The 6945-nt window shown below is 48.0% G+C and overlaps 1 pseudogene; it reads left to right on the top strand.

The window, feature by feature from the left end:
• Positions 1-2176: 2176 nt before the first annotated feature.
• Positions 2177-6727, top strand: LOC117445570 (uncharacterized; annotated as a pseudogene).
• The last annotated feature ends 218 nt before the right edge of the window (positions 6728-6945 follow it).

Here is a 6945-nt window from a genome sequence, read left to right as displayed (position 1 = left end):
TTTGCAGTGGCTACACACAATCCACATTCGGAGCCAACTTTGAGATAACAGGAGTTACTCTGAACAGCACAGTGATGATTTCAAGCCGCCGCACTTCTTCTGATGTCAGTGCTACGCCGCCCACCTCAGAACCTCCTGATATTGATGCCGCCACACTTGCTGATGCAGTACACACACAGCAACACCTACTGCGCCAGTGTACAGACATACTTGCCAAGCCTGATTGTGAAGTGAATCTGGACATACTTGCCCCAAGTCCTGTTCAGCTGGTAGGCGCCACACACAGTATGGACGAGGAAGATGTTACAATCATTGGTGTAACGACAATGCCAGCATATCAGTTCTATGTGTTGTCCAAAGACGTGGCACACACTTTGAGTAATCAGTTACAGGTGCACTACACGGACAATGGGGCACCCCCCGGTGGATTGTATGGCGCCCTCGGTGCCCCGTGCTCAACTGACGACATTGTCGCTGATGGCAACTGCTTTTTCAGAGCCATATCACAAGTCGTGTGTGGGAGCCAAGATTCCCATCACATATTCAGGCATAACATTGTTCAACACATGATGTGCAACGAGGAGCTGGTAAGTTGCTTTCTCAGACACCAGCACTCCAGCGTAAAGGACTATTTGAAACAATCCAACATGTCTCACACATCAACCTGGGCTACAGAGGTAGAGATCCACGGCGCTGCTAACCTGCTTGGACTAGATATCTACATACACAGTGGCACATGGTTGAAATTTCAATGTCGAGGACCGAGACTCACAGAGCAAAACATTTATTTGAAACATTGCAATGCCACACACTATGAACCCGTTCTTTGCACAAAGAAGGGGAACTTGTTGGAATGTCATATGTTGTGTAGGTCTCCAGCCTTGCCCTATGCTAGAGCAATGGTAACGAGGAGTGCTAAGAGGGGCAACGTTGTGCCACAGGTTGCAGATGACATGTCTGACACACAGCCCACTGAAAACCCCACCTGTCCTTCAAGTGCCCCTCGCTCCCAACCTGGCACCACTTCCAAGTATATCAGAAACAGGAAAAGACTGGATAGTAAACGACAATATAGATAGATTCAACTTATTGTCATTACACAGTACAGGTACCATGTAACGAAACGGTTTCTCTGCATTTGACCCATCCTAGTGTTAAGAGCAGTGGGCTGCCATTATGTACGGCGATATCATGCAGACACAACCTATCGACACCTGAAGAAGACAACACGTGGAAAAAAATATCAAGGCAATCCACCATACAATTACTCAACACAAAAAAGCAGCAATATAAAACAAACACCAGCTTCAAAAAAGCTAGACGTGAAGCAAGCATCGCCCTATACGCCAGAAGCTATAAGCACCGACGTGCTATGCGTGAAGCCCGCAAACACAAATACAACACCAGCGACCAACATAAATCAGGCAAACGTGAAGCCAGCATTACCAAATACTATCGAGACAGGAAGCATCGCTGTGCAGTTAAAAATGCCAGCATTACAAAATACTATCGAGACAGGAACCATCGCCGTGCTGTTAAAAATACCAGCATCACCAAATATCGCACACACAACCCACATACAGTCTCCGGGATAGCGGGCGGTGCAAGACAACGGGCTGGGACCAAACTCAACAAACAGGACTTTGCATGTGTTTTGACCAAGTTCAATGAAGATGTACAGCACGGCCCTAATTATGTGTGTAATCCATGCCAAAGGTTCTGTTTCAGAAAACAGGTGGTACGTTGCAAACGCAAGAACTACCAGCACAGCAGTGCTGCCAACACTGCAGCCGCACACTGTATCACAGAGCGGTTCTTGCACAAATGCCGTGCCTGCTCAGTGCCCTGCAGGAAGAAAGCCTCACCCATGGGCAAGTCATGGATCTGTACTGACTGCCATCGAAAATTACGTCGCGGTACCATGCCGACACTCTGCAGCGTTAACACCTTGCACTTGAAAGCCATACCTCCTGAATTAAGTTGCCTGAACCTTCTGGAGACACAGCTGATTTCTGCACACATTGCATTTCGGAAATGGGTGGCATTACCTAGAGGTGGACAAAACGGTGTACACGGGCCGGTGACATGTGTCCCTGCCAACATAACGGCGACCACACACGTTTTGCCAAGGTCAGACGACGATGACTCACTACTGCGAGTTTACCTGAAACGCAAGATGTCATACACGGCTAATTACAGCTACCAATACGTCAGTGTCCAGCGTATCAAAAAAGCCTTGCTGTGGTTACAAGCGTACAACCCTTATTACGCTGACATACTCTTCAACACCGAATGGTTAAATCACTATGAGCAAGACGTCAACCAACAGCCTCCTGACGAACACACACAGCCAGAAGAGGCATGTGTTGACGAGGAACCATCACATGACCGCCAAACACATGGCATGTTCATGGACACATGTCTCCAACCTGTGGATCTAGGACAGGAAATCTTAGACCGTTATGACACAACCCTGAACATTGCTCCTGCTGAAGGTAACAATCCTGTTGCCCTTCTTACAGACAAAACCAACGAGTCCAAAAGTTTCCCCGTCCTTTTCCCACAGGGTGGTCCAACCTACCATGATTTCCGGAACCACAGGGTGACCTTGGCCAGTTACTTTAAAAGTCGCATTATGCATGCCGACGGTCGGTTTGCACATAATGTTGATTACATCTTCTACGCTCAGTACAGACTGAAGTACAGATGGTCTCTTCAAGTATCTCCATCGCTTTACGTAAAGGACATTTCGGGACATCACCAGGTACGATTACAGGGGCCATGCTAAACAACACTGACACTCTGAAAAAAATACTTCAAACCAATGACGGCTACAGATTCCTGCGGCCCATTCGTGGCACACCTGCTTTTTGGGCTGGAGCCCAAAAGGATGTGTTTGCCATGGTCAGGCAGCTTGGATTGCCCACTTTCTTCTGCTCCTTCTCTGCTGCTGACATGCGGTGGGAGAATTTGCTTATCAGCATGATGCGTCAAGAAGGACGATGTGACAATGTCGCCGATTTAGACTGGAGTGACAAATGCGGTCTTTTGCGTCGCAATCCTGTCACTGCAGCACGCATGTTTGACAAAAGATGGCGGACCTTTCTAAAAGAGGTCATACAATCACCAAGCCAACCAATAGGAAAGGTGGTAGACTTCTTCTATCGTGTGGAGTTCCAGCAGAGAGGGAGTCCTCATATTCATGCCATTTTCTGGATTGCCAACAGCCCACAAGTGGATCGCGACAGTGATGAGGAGGTGGTACTGTTTGTTGACAAATACATTTCATGCTCACTTCCAGAAGGTGATGACAGTCTTCAGGAACAGGTATCAACCCTCCAAACGCATAGCAAAAAGCATTCCAAGTCCTGTCGAAAGAAACGCACTGTATGTCGCTTCAATTTCCCACGGCCGCCAAGTGACAGCTCCTTTGTTTCCAGAGGACGGAATACTGACGACTTGTGCTCGCCCCAGGACACCACCAACAACCACATGACCAAAGACGCAGCATGTAAACTCATGACCAAGGTCAAAGACACAGTCACTGATGTCAGGGAGACTTTCACTACTGTGTCACAGCTGTATGACAAACTTGGCATGACCCAACAGCTGTTGGAAACTGCTTTTGCCTGCGTTGCTGGCAAAACACAAGTTGTCCTTAGGCGCCAACCCGCAGACGTATGGGTGAATCCTTACAACAAGCACTTACTTTCAGCATGGAATGCTAACACGGACATCCAGTTTGTTGTCAATGCATATGCTTGCATTGTCTACATCATTTCATACATTGCTAAAGCTGAGCGCGAAATGGGCTTATTTCTCAGCGCCGCTCACCGTGAAGCAACACAGGAGGGCAACACAGATGCCAAGCAGGCCATGCGCAAGATGGGACGTGTGTATTTGCATAATCGAGATGTGTGCGCACAGGAAGCCGTGTACAGACTGCTCCAGATGCCTTTAAAAGGATGCTCGCGCGCCACCGTGTACATTCCCACAGGAGAACACGCCACGCGCATCAGCCGGCCTATGGCCACACTGAAACGCATGGCCAATTCACAGACGCTCACTAACGACAACATGTGGATGACCAGTCCTGTGGACCGATATGCAGCCAGACCAAGCGAACCCCTTTTCCATCAAATGTGTTTGGCTACCTTTCTGTCAGAATACAGAGTTCTGTCTAACAACGAGAGCCCTCGGAAGAAAATCCAACTAGGCCAGGGACTTGGATTTATCCAGAAAAGGCAACCGGCACGCACTGCCGTGGTGCGCTATGTGCGGTTCTCAAATGACACGCAGCCGGAAAAGTACTTCCAAACATTTTGCAGCTGTTCCTACCTTACCGTGTAGCTGATGACCTCAAACCTCCAGGTTGTCCCACATTCGAAGAGTTCTATCGCCATGGTCACTGGCTGCTAGACGGCCAGCCTCACTCTGTTAAAGACACTGTTGACGTGAACAGGCAAACTTTTGAGAAGGAATGTCAAGACATCACACATTCAGCAAATGACATTGTAAACCAAGACATCCTTGAAGATGCCTGGTGCCAAATGTGTCCCGATCAATGTCTGGAAGATTTGAGGCACATGCTAACTCCATGTGTCGCCCTGATGCACTTAACCTCCTCAGATCACTGAACGTCCAACAGAGAGACATATTCTACCAAGTCAGACATTGGTGCCATGCCAAAGTCAATGGCAAACAGCCAACACCTTTCCATGTCTTCATCACTGGCGGTGCTGGCACAGGGAAAACACACCTCATCAAGGCCATCCAATATGAAGCCACTAGATTGTTGTCCCAGGTTGCTAGTTCACCGGACAAGGTCACCGTCTTGTTGACTGCCCCAACTGGCATTGCTGCTCATTCCATCCAAGCCACCACAATACATAGCACATTGTCTATAGGCATGAATGTGAAACTCCCCTACATGCCCTTAGGCGAGGCCAAACTCAGTACCTTACGTACTGAATTAAACGACCTGCAGATCCTGGTGATAGATGAAATCTCTATGGTCAGTCATAACTTGCTGGCCTACATTCACGGCAGGCTTCGCCAAATTATGCAACCCGGGGATCATTCGCCATTTGGAAACGTCTGTGTCATAGCTGTGGGAGACTTTTTCCAGCTCAGCCCAGTTCAAGCCAAGGCCTTGTATTTGGAGGCACCACTATGTGATTTATGGAATGGCAATTTCTCCATCGCACAGTTGACCACCATTGTACGCCAACAAGACACTGTCTTTGCCGAAATGTTGAACAGACTGCGTACAAGACTCAAAACCACCGCCCTTCATCCAAGTGACATCGCACTGTTGAAAAACTGTGAAACCGGACTCGCCAGCTCGGCCTTGCATATTTTTCCCACCAACGCACAAGTCAACGCATACAACATCATCCAGTTAGGCGCCACATGTCCAGACCACTTGTGTGTGCAGGCACTGGATTATGAGAAAAATCCAAAAACCAGACTCATGCAATTGAAACAGGGCCACTTCAAACATGTCTACCAATCCATTCTACCCGAGTCCTTGGACATAGGACATGGAGCACGTGTCATGCTGATCAAAAACATCGATGTGTCTGACGGATTGGTGAACGGAGTGTGCGGCGAAGTCATGAACATTGTCATGAATGACAGCAAAACCTCTGACAACACTGTCTTTGTGAAATTTGACTCTGACAAGGTGGGAAGTCACCGAAGGACGCGTTCCCCTAAATCTCCTGCACACATTTCAGCTACTCCCATACACATGGAGGAGGAAAGGTTTGGCGGCAAGGGGCAATTGCGCAAACAGTTTCCATTGAAGTTGGCCTGGGCTTGTACTGTCCACAAGGTGCAAGGACTAACTGTAGACCAAGCCGTCATTTCGCTTAAAGGCGTGTTTGCACCGGGACAGTCATATGTGGCTTTGAGCCGTGTTAGCAGCTTACTTGGCCTGACACTGCAGGACTTCAAAGACAGCGCCATCTATTGCAACCCCAATATTCAAGACTCCCTTGCAGGCATGCCAGCATTTGTACCCATCAGTACTACACCCACACAGAACACTCTGTCATTCTCAATATTCTCTATGAATGTTCAGAGCTTGCCCAGTCATTTACCTGATCTAACACTTGCTGTTTAGCCATTTCCCTATAGCTGTGTGGCTGTCACAGAGACATGGTTACCTCACACTGTCACACCTGACACTACACGCATTCCAAACTACACATTTCACAGTATGCCACGTTGTAAGGCCTACAACACACCGGACCCGGTTTTGGCAGCATACAAGGACCAACAAGGTGGCGGCGTTGGGATCTACTGCCGAGACCATTTACATTACACCAAACTGGATCTTCCCAACCTCAACATTGAATGCATTGCCTGTCATTTCACCGAAGACAATTTCATTGTTGCGGTTGTTTATCGAACACCAAACTATCCCATGACACAGTTCAAAACCAACATGCCCCAGTTGACCAATGCCCTCAATGCCACATCAAACAACATTGTCATGTTGGGGGACTTCAACCAAGATCTGCTCAAATCCACTGCAATGTCCACATTCATGACAACCCTTGGATACTCCCAACTGGTATCTGAACCCACAACAGAAAAGGGAACATTGATCGATCATGTATATCTCACAAATACAAGTCCATACCTGGGAGAAACCACGGTCAAGCCAATGTACTTCAGCACTCATGAAGCAGTTCAATGTCTACTAAGAAAGCGGTCCTAACCAGTTCCATTTCTGGAACTGACAAACAACACTCCGTACATTTGGTTGTGTCTGGACAGTGGAAGCAGGGACAGGAACCTCAACACCTTGATCCCTGCCAAGTCCTACATGACTGTTGTTGGGTGTCAGTGCCACAACAACTACTTTTCAGCAATCCACTCATGGTACAAATGTAAATTGCTTGTGTGCGTGAACAGTGGAAGCAGGGACAGGCCTAC

Source organism: Pseudochaenichthys georgianus, chromosome 4 (genome assembly GCF_902827115.2).
Source record: "Pseudochaenichthys georgianus chromosome 4, fPseGeo1.2, whole genome shotgun sequence".
Lineage (NCBI taxonomy): Eukaryota > Metazoa > Chordata > Actinopteri > Perciformes > Channichthyidae > Pseudochaenichthys > Pseudochaenichthys georgianus.
This window is presented reverse-complemented; position numbering and strand designations above follow the sequence as displayed.